Genomic DNA, 18,009 nt, shown 5'->3' on the forward strand with positions numbered 1-18,009 from the left:
CACTCTCTCTCTCTTCTCCTCACCTCATTTCTCCTCCTTCTCCCTCCCTTACCTTCCCTCTCTCCTCTCATAAAATGTTGTGCTTCATTGGAAGTTGATTTCCTGTCCAGTGACTTCTTGGGTAAAGGAAGGCAACCTTCCTGATACTATCAGGTTTTTCTTTACAGAATGATTGTAATGCTTTTGAATTTAGGATATCAGGAGGAATGCACATCCGATAATAAAAAGCTAACTAAGGGCATTCACGTAAAGCTGTCCTGAAAATGTCTACATTCTTTAATCTTATCTAAAACCGATGTCCTCAAAATTGTGTTAAATACATCAAAGAGCTTAACTTTCTCTTTTTGGCCAGGTGATCTTGTGTTAAAATGTGGTTTTCTTTTTAAAAAAATGTAATTGATCTCAATAAAAAATGCTGTCAATTATGAAGTTATTTTTCAAAGTTTCAAAGGAAGTAATTTAAAAAAAAAAACATTACTTAAAAATTTCAACTCCCTGTCATTCGTTTTGCAGAGAAAATATGTTTTAAACTATCATCTAGACAAATGGAAAAGATAAACATGAGACTCATAAAAGACATGAGACTCATTGGTATTTCATAAAAAGCAGAACGCACCCCAACTGCACATCCGTAGATGATGGGGGACTAAGTTAATGTGTTTTTAAGTGTCTATGTAAAAAAAATCACATAACTGTTAGGACAGAAGTCACTGAAGTGAGAATTTATATCAATGCAGCCATAACAAGCTCAAGTTAATTCATCCCAACTTGCATAGAAGCCTTTGTGGGCCATTGGCCAGGCCCAGTGCATTATCTGTTTGACTCACTGAGTCACTGTTGCTAATGGAATTTAGCCCCATGTTTGTGGTTGCCATGGTGACATGATATTCTCAGGCATGTCATGTTCACAGATGAGTAGCAGCAGCGAGGTTGCAGACACACAGCCGCTCTCAGCCTTCGCCCATCCACAGGAATTCACTCCGCAGTCATCTGCCAGGAAGGAAGTCCGCCCTGGAGAAGGAACACCCTGGCCAAGGAGAATGCCCCTGCCTTTTCCTTTGTCAGGGCAGTGCCATTATCATTAAAATAACCTTGGGTTTTCATGAATTCATTCATTCACAAACACTGTCAAAGAAAGTGCAAGAGTTCAAGAGAATCCAGAGGGTCAAAGAGAGGACTAGTTTTAAATCTGTGCCTATTGAACCTGGAAATGACATCGTCTGTTAGATATAATCTTATTCTTACCATAGCAAATCAAATCGTGATGACTGGCACCAGTGTCCAAGGCGATTCAGCCCCATGAAAGGTTACTGGGAGCAAAAGGGTCATATCCTTTGAGACATCATTCTGAAAAATAGACACGGACATGTGTGGGAACATTCTACAAAGAATAGATTGCTCACGAAGTGAAAAACAAATCCTGCCAGCCAGCTATAGAGAGGGTAGTCTATGCTATAAAAATATTCAGATTTCAAACAAAGGTCTAATTACTTGACTGGCAAATCTAAAATGTTTTGCACAGGTGTGCAAGAGTTGCAAATTTATAGATAAGAAACAGTGATAAGAAGTAAGACAAGATGAAAATTTTTTGCCACATAGAAATGCATTTCTGTTAAACGTATATTTCCGTTTCTGTTTCTGTGTTTCTGTTAAGTTATGTGTAATTTCCATGTGGTATGAGATACAAAAGTAAAAGAGGCAAATTTAAGAACACTTCTGTAAAACTTGTCTTTATTGCCCAATGGATGGTCGAGGATTAATTATTACAATATAGTTTCCCATATACTCAGGATTCTCCCTTTTCCCAGAGCTACACTGCTAAATTAGAATGGGAAAATCTGGAATACCAAGAACAACTCATGGAGCTGTACGAGGATGATGGCAGGGGAATTCATGGATGAAACTTGAAACTAAAGCCACAAATACCAGACATAGGATATTAGCCCTGCAGTACACTCTGTGGCACTTACTGGGTAGGATGAGAGCAACAAGGAAGTGGTAGTAGACTCTTTTTTTTTTGTTTTCCTTTCAATTGTACTTGTTCAAGGAAATCATGGTGCTAAATGATGTCAGAACTTAAAGCTTAAAGATTCTGTATTTCAGATTTCAAATTAAGATGAGTTACAGAACAAGGCTGTGGGGTGTGGTTTTATTTATTTCTCATCTTGCAAGAATGATATGATGAATCAAGGCTCGTTTTATGCCAATATAGACTGTGTGATCCAAGAAATTGTGTATGTATATACATGCGTGTATACTATGTATACTTGTATATACTTATACATATACAACTACATATAATTATACATATATTTATGTACATGTTTATACATATATGAGCATATGTGTACATACATAAATATATATGCATAAACATACATGCATGTGCATGCAAATGATAGATATTAGGCTCTTATAGCTTAGTAAATTTATTTCAGAAAGCTTAGAACGCAGAATATCATAATTCCAGAAATGCCTTATGATTACTGTTTTGCAGAGAGAATCCTTTAACTAACTTAATCTCTCACACATGAAATACTTCCTTCGTGTTTATCAAACTATGTAAATTTCACATGTGAAGATTTGCAGGGTACAGTAATATGTAGGTTGGCATTCAGTGGTACATTCACCATAAATCCAATCAGCTGATACCAAGGACAGCCAAACAAAGGGAACAGGGAACTAATTCCACATGAAGGGCAGAAGGGAAACCAATGAGGGATGGCACTGTAAAAGAGCAGTGCATGGTTTAATCACCTCCATGGAAACTAGAAAGTGTTGGCAGAGAATATGCATAGGAAAGATGGAAAAGACAAGCAACCAAGCGAAGATTACCTGAATGAGAACTCAAAAGAAAGTGGGCTCAGGTGGCTCACGCCTGTAATACTAGCTACTTAGGAGGATGAGACCTGAGCATTCTAGTTTCAAGCCAGCCTGGGCAGGAAAAAGTCCTTGAGAATCTTTTCTCTGATGAGCTACTAACACAGCTGAAAGTGGAACTGTTGCACTATCTTGAGCACAAGCATTCAGGGATAGCATCCAGGCCCTAAGCTCATGCACTAGCACCAGCACACACATGAAAAATACTGAATAAATAAATAAATAAATGAATAATAATAATAGCAACAATGATGGATGTTGGGAGGACCTAGGGGAGGAGCCCAGGAAGTCCCCCTCAGCACCAATCTGAACAAGACTGGGAAATTTCCTTTGGCAGTACTTGCATTCAACCCTGCAGTTTTTACCAAGGCCTAGCAGGAAGCAAACACAAGTGAAATGATTTTCAAAGGTGTCGGGACCCCTTTCACCCTTGCGCATATCGTGAGGCCCAAAGTGCAAACCTTGGTGGTGCATAGTCGCAAGACGCCCCCCCCCTCCCCTTGCACACTTAAAGAACGACATGGGAGTCACGCGGGCGTTTGGGGGGGTAAGCTTCTGGAACTTCCACGGTTTTACTCAGGGGAGGGGTTTATATAACAGTAATGGTGGCAGGAAGGGGAGGGACTAACTGCATACTAGCGATAGGCTGATAAGCTGCCCATCATAGTGATGTCACAGCACTGCCTCTATGGGCGGTCATCATATCCCATAGGACCGCCCCTTGGGCCTGGCCCAGCGCCATTTTGACACACATGTGGCCCAGGTGGAAGGCAGGGCTGGTTTGCTACCTCTTCCGGTAGAACCCGGAAGGGGGTGGGAGTGGCTAACAGCCAGCAGCCCCAGGGCGGGAGAAGAAGCAGGCCTCTTGGGACTGCCCCCTTAAAGGTATAGCCAGAGCCCAACACAAAGGTAGGGATAAAATTGGGGATATCCTCCTCTTTCCCTTCCTCCTGCAGTTTCTCTCTTCCTCCTCTTTTTCTTCCCCTTTTTCTTCTCCTTTCCCTTCCTCTTCTCCTCTGCTCTTTCCACTTCCCCTTAGCCCTCACCTCCATCCTCTTTTTCTTTCTTTGCCTTCCCTTTTATGTCTGAACTGAAGACATCTCCTTTAATAGGGAAAGGAAGAAACATCCATTGTCAATGGAATCCAAGCCTCAGCACATACTCTGGAAAACATTCACTGGTGGGTTATTCCACCTATGACTGTGATCACATGAGAGAGAGTCAGTCCTGCTCACGTCCTTTCTTACCATTCACATTCTCAGAATAACGATCCAGTACTCAAGTCAGACTAAAGTCTGACTGGATTGTTACTGTCAGACTAACAGTGACTAACAGTATTACTCAGGATTGCAAATATACCACAGGTATCTTGACAGTGAGTGGGATAGTAGGGGAATTATTAGGTCTTTAGGAAAGATGGTCATAATTTGTTCAGGGAAACTGTGTTCTTTTAAATCAGGGCCTGCTATACAAAGTGAAAATTCAAGAGTCATTCTAGGAAGGAAGGAAGGAAGGAAGGAAGGAAGGAAGGAAGCAAGGGAGGGAAGGAGGGCGGGAGAGAGAGAGGGAGAGAGGGAGGGTGAGAGACAGACAGAGACCGACAGACAGACAGAAAGAAAAAAAGAAAAAGAGGAAGGGAGGAAAGAAGAAGGAGAAAAGAAGGAAAGAAGGAAGGAAGGAAGGAAGGAAGGAAGGAAGGAAGGAAGGAAGGAAGGAAGGAAGGAAGGAAGGAAGGAAGGAAGGGAAGAAGGTGAGGGACAGAAAATAAAGGAAAGGGATTAGAAAGAGTAAGGAAGCAAAAGTAGAAAAGGGTTGGGCTGGGGATATGGCCTAGTGGCAAGAGTGCTTGCCTCGTATACATGAGGCCCTGGGTTCGATTCCCCAGCACCACATATACAGAAAATGGCCGGAAGGGGCACTCTGGCTCAAGTGGCAGAGTGCTAGCCTTGAGCAAGAAGAAGCCAGGGACAGTGCTCAGGCCCTGAGTCCAAGCCCCAGGACTGGCCAAAAAAGAAAAAAAAAAAGAAAGAAAAGTAGAAAAGGGGAGAAAAGGAAAGAGAGGGGAAAAAGAAAGAAAAGCACATTTTCTTTACTCGATGGCCTTTTCTTCAACCTATCATGGTGACTTTTGTTCTGGTATACAGAGCCACATTCCGTGGACACAGGGACAAGAGTAGGGTACAGAAGACCCTCCCAGCTGCTGAAGCCCCTCCACCTTTCCACATGCCCACCACACTGCAAGGGTGTAAGACAGTAGATGTCTCTGGGTGGGGTTAGTGTTGGATGCAAACAACAGCTTGACCTGAGAAGACAGGCAGATGGTAAAAGATATGAACCTATAGGAATGGAGGTCCCAGACTTGTGTATGCTCATAATCTCATTCAAAAATAAAACCATTAATAATGTCAGGATTTAATGCAGACCATTAAACCAATGGAAGCGACCGGGCCCCCTCTGATCCCAGGACTCTATGCAGTTTCATTGATTACACAGGACTGAGAAATTAAGTTCTGCTTGTTAAAAAACAGAAACGATTTTGCGTAGGCATTTATTTCTTTATTTCTTTTTACCATGTTTTTTCATTTGTTTAACCAATTAGACCGGTCTCACCTGGAAGCATTCATGTTGTTAGACAGTGGTCTTTATTTGTTTGTGTGGTTGTGTGGTTAATTTTTCATTGTGATCAGCAATTTCAAAAAACAGTTATCAAAATAAATATCTCCTATTGCATTTATGCTATCACATGCAGATGCGTACAGGCAGTCTAGGAAGCTTCCTGAGTAATAAATCACGAGGGTTTCCACCCACAGTCAGCCCAAGAAGAAATGCAAATACAAGAACACCAAATCCATGAAGAACTTTGAGAAAGAGAAGCGTGATTCTCTTCAGCTTTAAGCCAATTGTTTTGGGTTCAGTATTTAAAAAGCCCGTTTTCTTTACAAATATTTGCTCACACTCATTCCATAACAACAGATTTGTGTTCACTTTTATCTAATCCTAGCCAAAAAAATATCCCCTTCAACTTGACCTCCTCTATTAATTTTGAGATACCTGTAACCAAGCTGACACTGGTTGTATTACAGGCCCAGTCAGAATGTACTTACTACCTGCTTCAGTAAAAGTGAACAGCCACCCTAATTTCTTCCTATTAAATATTAAGCTTCCTTGGTGGCAAACCAATAACAACAACAAAAAAACTACAATGAAGCCACACACACACACACACACACACTCACACACACACTCACACACACACACACACACACACACGGAGGAAAGGAGGGAGGGAGAGAAAGAGGGAGAGAGAGAGAGAGAGCTGTACTCTTACACGGAATTCTCAGCCACACTGAATTTCTATCCTCTTATCACAAGCATTTGAGTTCCACTGTCTGTGTTTACCCAAGCTACGTGGGCCTTCCCCCTGGTTCCTGCCCCTGAACCAGTTCAGTCAGTTCAGGTATCCTCTGACCTTTCCTGGAAAGATCTTGAGCAAGTCTCAAGTTTGAATATTGATTGGCAGTGATTTTCTAGCTTGGAGACATTGTATCAATTTCTTTTCTTTCTGTTTTTGTTATTTTAATTTTATTTACATTTTGTGGTCATAGTTGCTTGGTTTTTTTTTTTAATTCTTTAAAAAAAGTCTCTTACCCTTTCCCCTTAACTAGACAATAAGGAAAAAAATTGTACCTATCTCCAAATGAATGACACCTATAGAGAATTAAAGCATTCATGACTGTAGTAACCTCCTGTGCATGGCTTTATTGTTGCGTGCTATTGAAGTTTGCTAGCCCTTTGTGTGTCTGTCTTCACCACAAAATTGTATTTTGCTTGAACAATTAAATGCATGTTATCCATTTTTTTGCCAATGTCTAGCACATAGCAGGCAATCCATAAAACAAATAATAGATATAGGCAATGAAAGTATTCAAATTAAAACTGAATGAAATATATCAAACTTTGGCTCAGGTAAAATTGCATTACTTCTTAATTGTGGGAAATCTCAGCTACTAATACCAAGGCAAGCCAACTATTTATAATTTGCTTATAGTAATTCTAACACCAGAGGACAAGTCTAGTCCACAAGAATCTGTTTCAGAATATTAGTGCAAATATGCAGAAGCTAATAGATTCACAGATTTGTGAAGGAGATTAGTTAAATATAGGAGACAATTTCCCCAGTCTCTTTTGTCTAAGAATGTCTATGGGCCTATGACTGATGAGCCATTGTGCGGCAGTTTAGAAAGCTGAGGATCAGAGCCAACTGTACGTATCTTTCAATTTTGTTATGAGACAAGAAAAGAGCTCTTATTTATTTGATTCCCTAATTTGGAGATGCAAGGGAGAAGGAGCAAATAACCCATTACTTATTTTAGTCCCCTACAGTTTACTGGGCTCTATTTTCAAATATTTCTTATGCTTAAAATAGTATTATACTAAATTGCTTTTCACTTGATCATTTAATCATTAGAATTTAATCACTGGCAATGTTGCCCTACCTCAGGATAGAAAGTATGACAATTTGAAAGTGATGATTATCTTTAAATAATTTTTGCTACAAAATTAATTAGCCAAGTGGAAATTTGAGAAGATTACAGTTGCCAGAGGCAGCTTTCTGATTCTTTTCTACTTGATAGAATTTTTTTTGGAATGTCCATGAATAATCCATTTTATGGTATTTTAGATTCATAATATAGGTCTCTTTAATGCATCAATTCCACAACTATGCAAATATTAATCTTAGTGATTGGTAAATATTTATTGAATCATATGTTAGATTTCATCAAAATACTTAAGTAAATAACACATAGTTGGTTGATAAGTTTCCACAAAACTATCCCAGCTATCTTTCCAATGGCCAATTAAATATCTTTTCTGGAAAAGTGTCTTTAATTTTTTTTCCCCCTAAGAACAAGACATCATAGTATCATTTAATGTGCTAAACATTGTATTCTCTATTCTGAATGCTGTCACAATGATAAGGAAAAGGTCATAGTTTCTCTCAAAAGAATTCCCTCACATACATTGGTCATTGACTACTTTTTTGTCTATTGTTTATTATACATGATACATGAGAAATAATTACAAATAAGTAATTTTAAGAAGTTAAGAGAAATTAGTAAGTGCACTTGAAATATTAAACATGTCTAGGTTGGCATGTTATTTTTAATTCACATTAATTTTAGACATGTGTGCATCTGAACCAAGTTATATTTTGATTCCTACAGATACAGATATCCAAAAGCTAACTACATCATGTCAATGTACCAATTTGTGCTAACACAGAAATATGTGGCAGCATTGTTTTAGCTGTGTGATAAATATTAATATAATATGATGAATACACATATCATTGCTCCACTTAACAGCTAAGAAAATAGAGGGTAGATTGCTGAAATCATTTCAACAAAGCTTGGCTGATAGAAACACAGAACAAAAAGAACTGCTTGGAAGCTGTAAACCAAAATCATCTGAGTCTAGAACCTGTTTTCATTCCCCTGGGTCATGTTGTTCCCTTAGAACAGCTTTTGCATTAAGGTTGCTATTTTGATTTTTGTTGACTTACTGTCTATGTTGAACCACATGATTACCAAAGATAGCAGCTGCACTATGTTTCCTGTTACAAGCAAACTTTATCTGGCCTTATCACTAGTTTATTAGTCATTACTAATTATTATTGCTCTCGCCTTTCAATATGACTTCCATGTTTTCTTTTACTCGAACCTTTAACCTTGGATATCACTGATTTTCAGGTTTAAATGAAGTCATCATATTTTTTTTTATCCTCTAGGCCAGCTATCTTGATAAACTGAGCCATGAATTCTTCCTTACCCTCAAATCACAAAATAATCAAAGACATGCTTCCCCACAGCTGAGGGGGGAGGGGATGGTCTTTTCTATCCAAGTGCGTTATATTCATTTGTAACACTCTATTTTTATTTGTTGTCATCCTGGTTCTCTTTTAGAATGCTTGCTTTGCCAAGCCTTTCTTCCTTTGCATGTGAAACTGGCTTACTAAGATGTAAGACCCAGAAGATTTGCCCAGACCCTTCCCACCACACCTTTGGTTCATTAAAAGCCTATCAGAAAGTTCCCTTCTCCCCTGTTTTGGGTTTAAAAGTTAGGTTTTAGCCATTTGTGAGATATTGTGAACCCTAAACCTGACCAGTCTAGGTCAGGGTTCACTGGGACAAGATAAAAGGCAGAGCAGCCCACAGCACGCACATCTGTGAGGATTTACGCCATTTCTGGGGCTTCCATGCCCTTCTCCACACAAATAAACCTTGACTTGACCAATTCCTTTCGAGTTGACGTCTGCATTCCCACACAACAAACCACCATGACAAAACAGTATATCTCTAACATGGTAACCCAGGCCTCAAGGTCTTCCAAAGGTTTCTACCAAGAAGCAGGATAGACAGATGAGGAGACTGGGAAATGAAATTATTGTTAACCAACTATCAAAAGAGCCAAGCTCAGAAGTTGAAAAACAGAAAGTAAACTGAACAAGGAGTTTACAAGATCAGGAGAGGTGGAAGAGGCTATCTACATCAATCTTCTTTAAATTATAGGAGAGGCTATCTCTTTCTGCTTTCTCTGAAATGGTCAAACTCAGTAGACTCTTGAGGAATAGATATTGACAGAGGGAATGAAAGGCCTGACTAACAAAATGGAGTCCTGAAGGTCACCCGTGTTTTCCATGGGCTTCACCCTCTTTCACCACTCCAATCCATTGTTTGAGAATTACGAGTTGAAAGATGACATGGCTACATAGATTAGCTCAGCTCCAAAAGTATAAAAGCAACAGAGAGGAATCACCATTTTGAATTGTTAACTCCAATTTCTTACATGAAGAACAGGAAACATTTCTATTTTTTTCTTTACTTTAACCTTACTCTGTTAAAATAATCGTCAGCTACTAACTTGAGGACTTTCCTTCTATCAGATAACCTGCAATGTTCTCCATGAATGCATATCAATAATTTGTGTATTTGGCTGAAAACTGGGAAGTTGAGCTAAGCCTTCTATCCTGTAATAACATTCCATACTTTGAAATATACTCAATGAATATTTTCTCTTTTTTCATGTTATGAATACCCAAGGATATGCTTTCTAAAATGTCAAATGTTTTTGGTTATAGCTGTGCTTTTCAGATTTTTTTCCCAGATTTTAATGTTAGAATACTTAAAGACATTTTGCTATCATCAAGTACTATGTCATTTCCAATACTCTATCAGTACCTTGAAACGATCACCAAACCACATGTATTCAAACCAATAGACAGAAATTGTGTGTGTGCTCATGCATGTGTGCAGGTGTGTCTGTATGTGTGTGTATGTATCTATGTAAGCATGAGTTTCAAAACAGCACATTGGACTAAGACTTTCTCCCCCAAAATGGAGCAGGATAAACAGAGAAAAGGGGGTTACATGAAAATAGTTTTATTTTATTTTCGGTCATGGGGCTTGAACTCAGGGCCGGGGCATTGTCCCTGAGGTTTTGTTCTGCTCAAGACTAGCGCTCTCCCACTTTGAACCACAGCCTCACTTCCAGTTTTCTGGTGGTTAATTGGAGGTAAAATTGTCATGGACTCTCCTGCCCAGGCTGACTTTGAGCCATGATCCTCAGATCTCAGCCTCCTGAGTAGCCAGGTTCACAGATGTGAGCCACTGGCACCCAGCTCTACATCAAAATATTTTAGTCCATGTGTGAAAATGCACCAAAGGTATCTTTTTTTTTTTTCTTTCTGCCAGTCCTGGGCCTTGAACTCAGGGCCTGAGCACTATCACTGGCTTCCTTTTGCTCAAGGCTAGCACTCTACCACTTGAGCCATAGCGCCACTTCTGACCGATTTCTATATATGTGGTGCTGGGGAATCGAATCCAAGGCTTCATGTATACAAGGCAAGCTCTCTTGCCACTAGGCCATATTCCCAGCCCACCAACGTAATCTTGTGGAGATTAGCTTTGGGAAAGGGAGCAGTGGGAATGAGGGAGTGTAATGCAGGGGACAAATAGAATCAAGGTACATTGTATGTATATGGTCTCGTGAACATGAACCTCCCTATATAGCTAATTGCTACTAATAAAAATGTAGATAAGAGTGAGTGGCATGTAAAGATTATGGTGTTCTAAATACACACAATTTGATTCGACTCATGCAAGCCTGTGGCCTTGCAAGATGCAGAGAGTTGCAAGCTGTTGTTGGTGGAGTCATTTGTCATGTCATCTGAGGCCTGGGAGGGAGGTCAGTCAACACCTGTATATTTGTCTTCCTTGCCTGTAGATCTCTGATGCTTCCGAGTATTCCTGTAGGCCCCCTATTCCCACTCCCCTTCCCTCACTTAGCTTACTAGAAGCCATTGTGCTCTTAATTTGTCTGTCCTTTCATTATTAAGTGATTCATGCCTTGCCCCTTTCTGTCAGAGCCCTAGAACTCTGCACCATACCTTCCATTAAAGCTTGCTTCTTGGGAACAGACAGAACTGACAACCTGTAAGGACTCCTCATAACTAGTGTGGCGACCTTGGACCCCCTCCAGCTTGGCTTAATAATCTCATGGAACCAGGATGACAGGCGAAACTTACAAATACTTCTTGAAAGCTAAATGTAGAGCAACTGCTGGTGAACTACTGGGAATTGCTGTTAGTTTTTTTTCTTTGCCCTTTCAGGAAACTATGATTTCCTAAAACAAAGAAAGAAAATGCATCATTAATAGATACACAGGAAGTTTCAAGTTCCAGAGTATCTATGCTTCTGCTTCGGTGAGCTCCAGAAGAAAACGAGGAGATCCTGAAGCTGTTGTCTTCTCTTTTCTCCAGCAAAATCACTAGAAAGTACAACTATTGCTCTTGGTATCTAATCAAAATATGTTCTCCTCAAGTTCACTTTCTAGACCTTGTATGCTCAAGAATCTGTGTGATGCTTTAGCTGTTTCCTGTGGTCCTCCACAGTCTCCCTAAACCATGTTGCTCACCCATGGCTGCAGTCGGGCCACATCTGCCCCCTGGTAAGACCAAGCCATCCTCCCTTGGGGCACGCCATTGCCGACGCAACTACCCATAGAAAAGGCACCTGTCTAAACTTGTCAGCTTATCAGTTTCTGTTTTGTTTGCAGTTCCAGTTGTTTTTTCTGTAATTTTTAATTGTGAAGCTCCTAGTGGCATGTGATGATCAACACTTCATGTAGGGAAATGAGCTCCCTCACGTTCAGATTCAACACATTTCTCAGCCTCTGTTATGGACTGAATTGTGTCTTTCCTCCAAAAATGTGTACATCGCAACCCTAGGAAAGTTACATGTGGATCCTGATCCAATAGGACTGCTGTCTTTACAAGAAAGGAAGGGGCACCTGTGATGCATGGCCTAAGAGAAGGCTATGTAAGGACACAGGGAAAAGAGCTCCAGCAATTGATGGCTAGAGGACAGGCCCGTGCTGGTGGTTCAGGGCTATAATCCTAGCTACAAAGGAGACTGAGATCTGCAGACCGCAGTTTACACATTCAGAGTCAGCCTGGGCAGGAAAGTTGATGGCACTCAATCATTATAAAGGCAGCAGTGGAAGCATGGCTCACGTGGAAGAGCTCCCAGGCCACGAGTTCAAGCCTCAGTACTAGTGCGTGTGCATGCAGGCACACACACACACACACACACACACACACACACACACACACACGAGAAACCATCATGCTGGCTGACACCTTGATCCTTGATCCTGGACTTAAAGCCTCCAGAATAGTGAGAGAATATGTCTCAGGTTTAAGCTTGGAGGCTATAGAAATTTTATGGTAGCTCTATTCACCTGAAGGCCACCCGTGAAGTAATAGCCATCTCTTTATTTTTCTTCAAAGCATCGCTTACTCATAATCATCTCACTTGGAGATAAATTACCTTCTAAATTAGAACTATATGCCTTTTCAAATGTGAATATCAATCTCTCTAGGTGGGTTTCTTCTCCCTTTCTGCCTCACCAGTAGGTTCAGGCATCCCACAGAGCACTGTGTTTGTCCAGGTAATGAATAAATATCATTTGGCTATAAATATAAGATGAGCCTTTTGGAAACAAGTCTCATATTTGAGTTATGTGTTTTAAACAAGTTTTTTTTGTTTTTCTCAGAAACAAGAGATGTAAAACTGGCACTGTTTGTAACTGGCCACATAGACATAATTTATCAGAGATTGTAACATATTTATATTATGACCAAACTGATTATCATGCAAGCAGAAATGATTGACTGAATTAATTTAATAAAAAAGATCTGGATCTTAAAATAAGTCTGCACTTATTTTTGTTGCGGTTGTTTGTTTGTTTAGGTGTGGAAAAAAGTTACATGTAAGTTTAACCCTTCCCATCAAGATTTGAATGAAGAAATAAATGTCCTCAGTAATTTTTACTGCATTTCAAGCTGTCGAATGCCAGCATTATCTTTATTACCTTCATTGTCCAGATCATATTTATTTTCTGAACAGATGAGCCTACGATAGTGTGATTATGTTTTTAGAAGAGCAGAAATATTATGGGCACCATGTATTGACATTTCTTTGGATCCTTGAAGATTTTTGTACCTGGGTTAATCTCTCCCTTTGTGCATGTGTGCTCTGGAACTATCTGAAGCAATCTCATCTCTAGGAAGCGTCTGTGGACCCGGGTGCAGGATGCATTTCATTTGATAAATGTCACAAGGCCAAGCAGCTCTCTCAGATAATCAGATTTGGTAATGACCAAGCTAAACTGGTTTTCCAATTGGGAGGAAAAACACAAAAACACATCAACAAAGTATCTTCACTATTTCAACAAGTCAGACCAATCCCTTACAAAGAACTTTAAGATAATATTTTTTAAACAATAGTATCTTTTTAATATGTGTTTTCCTCTTTTTCAGTATTATAAAATATCTCCATGTTGACTTACTGTACATTGATTTTCATAGGCATTCTTTCAGAGCAATATGAATATCATTGGAAAGCATATAATATAATTTTGTATATCTGAAAAGCTATAGAAAACTGCACATTTTATACTGACATATGCCCCATCAATAATAGAGTTTTTATATCTTATTTGTAGCTATTGATCGAAACAGCATAATGAAAAATTGATTGCAGTGAAGTGTACCATTTCTTAAGTATAAATTTCAATGTCAAATTATTTTTATCTATGCTTCCCAATTATACATGAAACTTGTACCTTCATATATGTTTGCTTGCACAAAACTCGACCACAATAAATTAGATATGACAAGCATCTACTGAGTCAATAGAAACCAGATTTCTCTTGCTAAAATATGATGCAAAGATTAAATACGCTAGTTTCATACCAGTTTCATTTCTTCATTATGAAAAGAATTAATGTCTCGATACACAGTATCATCTTCCTATGCAATTTAAAATTTTGAAATGAGGTCTTAAATCTTCTGGGGATATGAATGCACATACACAGAAAAACATGCACTCAGAAATCCGTGCACTCATTTGTTAGCGGGCACAATATTATAAACAAGGTCCCTGTTCTTTGTTCTCTCTCGAGACCTTATTATTTTAGAGAGAACATACTGCTAGGAAAATCTACAGACATCAGGCCTGATAAAAAAAAAATAAAAAATAAAACTAAGAGGGGAATCATCTCTGTTCATCTATCATGATCCCTAAACCCAACGAGTTAGGTCAGAAATTCACTAATGCAGGCCAAACTATAACCAAAAAGCATGCATGGGTCTCAAAGGTGAGAAAAATTTATTAAATGTTTGTGCTTTTTATGATAACATGGAATAAAAACTAATAAGAAAAGTATTTGAGAGCTTTCCTTTTACATTTTTTTAAAAAACAAAATGGCTTAATCTCAAATGAAATGTATGTCTTCGGCATTGATGCTGGACGAGTTGTACCAGTAGTTTGGTGGCATAATTTAGCCATGTTCCCTAAAGAAATTATTGTCAGTCCATCTCCACTCACTGGTAATAGTTTGGGAAGTTATTTCTGTTTGGAACTCAGAGCCTGAGTGCTGTTTTTGAGCTATTTTTGCTCAAGGCCGGTGCTCTACCAATTGAGCCACAGCTCCATTTCCAGCGTTTTGGCAGTTCATTGGAGATAACTGTCTCGTCGAGTTTCCTGCCTGGCCTGGCTTTATATTATGATCCTGAGATCTCAGCTTCCTGAGTAGTAGGAGTACAGGAATGAGCCACCAGGCACTGGGCTCTTTTATTGATAGTTTTAGTTATTTCTTAAAAGCCTTGGAAATTATTTTGACTTTTAAAAATCTTTTCCAGTGAAATATTAATATCCTTAAAATGTGGAAGCTGTTTGGCAGCATGATTTTAAAGGACTACAGTGTTACTATAATTTTTAAAAAATAAACGTATTGAGATATGATCTAAACAGAAAAAACACAACTGTTTAACTATACTATTTCAGACAAGCATAATGGCTCCTATCTCTAATAGTAGCTACATAACAGGTGAAGGCCAAAAGGGTCATGATTTGAGGCCAGCTCAGGGAAAAAAAAAATCATTAGACTCCATCTTAACCAATAAAAAGGTGGGTGAGTTGGTGATTGCCTATCATCCCTGCTACACAGAAAACATAATGAAGAGGATTGAAATCTAGGCTGGCTCAGGCAAAATATGAGACCTTATTTGGATAAATAAAGCAAAAGAAGAATTGGATGTGTCACTCAAGCAAGAGTTCAAGTGCCTGCCAGGAAAATATGTGGCCCTAAATCCAATCTCCACCTCTCTCTCTCTCTCTCTCTCTCTCTCTCTCTCTCTCTCTCTCTCTCTCTCTTTTTCTCTCTCTCTCTCTTTCTCTCTCACCTCCCACCTCGTGCACGCACACACACACACACACACACACACACACACACTTTAGTGAGACTCCTGTATGTTTAAATTATTGTGTAGCCATCACCACAACTGTTTGAGAACATGTTAGTCACCTCTACTAGTATGCCTTATTGGTACCCACTCTCCATCTTCCCTCAGCCTATAGCAGTCTTAAACTACATAGGTTTGTAGTACTCTATCTACATGCAATTGCCTCTCCTGGATTAAAAAAACCAAAAACTGCAAGCACAGTGCATGATCTTTTGCATCTGACTCCTTTCTTTTATTATAGTATTTTTAATTTATTAACATGTTGGAGTGTGTATCAGTCCTTATTTCAATTGATTGAGTTTGCTGGTACTAGGGCTTGAACTCAAGACCTCATTCTCTTGCTTGGTTTTTTTACTCAAGGTTGGCATTCTAACACCTGAGCCACAATCTCCACTTCTGAATTTTTGTTGGTTAATTGGAGTCTGACTTTTTTCTGTCTGGTCTATCAGGGAATGGAATTGTTAGTTTTATGATATCGTATAGTTAATGTTTTTGCGAACCCACAAACTTTTCCAAATGATTACATCCATTTACATTCCCATTAGTATTGTACGATGGACCGGTTGGTCCCGATTTTGTTTTTATCTTTTATTCTAAAGGTGATATACAGAGGAGTTAGTTACGTAACTCAGATATTGAATACATTTATTTATGAAGAATGTCAACCCCTTGCTCATTTTCTCCTGGCTTTTCCCTCTTGACCCACTCCCCCAACATTTGTAGTTCATTCCCAACATAGTGGCTGCTGCAGAAATTTAAAAAAAAAAAAAAACTACAAAAAGAAAAAAGAAAAAGAAAAAGAAGCAGAAAAAATAATTACCCAAAAGATTAGAAAAAAGAAACCTCAAAAAACAAAACAAGAAACCCCTCTCATTTTCATTTCATGGAGCTTATTTTGATAAGCATCATTTCATATGATCATATACACATAGCTACTGCACTATTGTGATCCTCTTCTAAGAATATCCTATTTTAGTCTCACTGTGTGAATATGGGCATTCATCCTATTGATCACAAACCAGGCCACACTAAGGCCACTAGCACAACCATGTTCATTGCAGTATTGTTTACTAGAGCTAATATATGGAATCAACCCAGATGCCCCTTGGTGGTTGACTGGATCAAGAAAATGTCCACAGCCTTGAACAATCTTCTCTCTCCCTCTTCCCTTTCTCCCTCCCTCCCTTCTTCCTCTCTCTCTCTCTCTTTCTTTCTCCTTTTCTTCCTCTCTTTTCTTTCTGTCTCTTTCTCTTGGTCTCTCTCTTTCTTCTTCTTCTTTTTTTTTTTTTTTGATAGCACTTGTGCTTTAAATCAAGAGCCTCGTGCTTACTAGTTTGGCACACTGTCATTTCATCCATGCCCCCAATCCTTACTTTTTAATAGGAATGAAGTCTAGAAAAGTTTTCTGCTTGGGATGGCCTTGGACCTTGACCCTTCATATCTCAAACTCTTGAGTAGGTAGGACTACAGGTGTAAGCCTATAAGGTGTAAGCATGTAACTTGAAAATGACTTTGTTCTCTGTCTTTTGAGTAATAGCCATCCTAGTATGTATAAAGTTACATATTATAATTTTTTACTTACATTTTCCTCAAGATGGATAATACTGAACTCTTTTTCATATGGCCATTGTGGCCATTTGTGTCTTAACTGGAAAATGTTCAGATACTTTTCTATTATTAAATTGGGCTATTTTTCTTTAGATAATAGAATGATATGGGTTCTTTATATATTTAGACGCAAGTCCCTTACCAGACATATAATTTTCACATGTATTCTCCCAGAGTCTTTGTTTTATTTTTAAATTCTAATTTCACCTACATTTTTTGATGATGACCAATCAAGTTCTACCACTGAGAGAAGGTGAGAAAAATGAAGAGTAACATAAATGGATACAAATTTTCTGTTCCACATGAATTAATTGACCACAGCAGGACATCAGATATGAAATTGAAGTGTAGCATATAGATACAGGCTGGATTCTTGTGTACTGTCCCAGTTTTCAATTTACTTAGCAAAATCTTCAGAAAACTGTCAAGTGTCAATGTCTGTAGCATGTCGACAAAAATCTGTGAACGGGTGTAAGTAAATGAATTGTAGATAAAAATGTGCAGTATTAAAAACAAGGATCTTTAGAGGGAGGATGAAGTGCTATAGCAACTGAGCATGAGAAAACTAGCAGATCTGACTGAGGGGAAGTCATAATTGTAACACTTTGCTATTGACAGATGGGGGCCCAGAAGGTAGCTTGGAGTCAAAACAGAGC

This window comes from Perognathus longimembris, chromosome 8 (assembly GCF_023159225.1).
Source record: "Perognathus longimembris pacificus isolate PPM17 chromosome 8, ASM2315922v1, whole genome shotgun sequence".
NCBI classification, from domain to species: domain Eukaryota; kingdom Metazoa; phylum Chordata; class Mammalia; order Rodentia; family Heteromyidae; genus Perognathus; species Perognathus longimembris.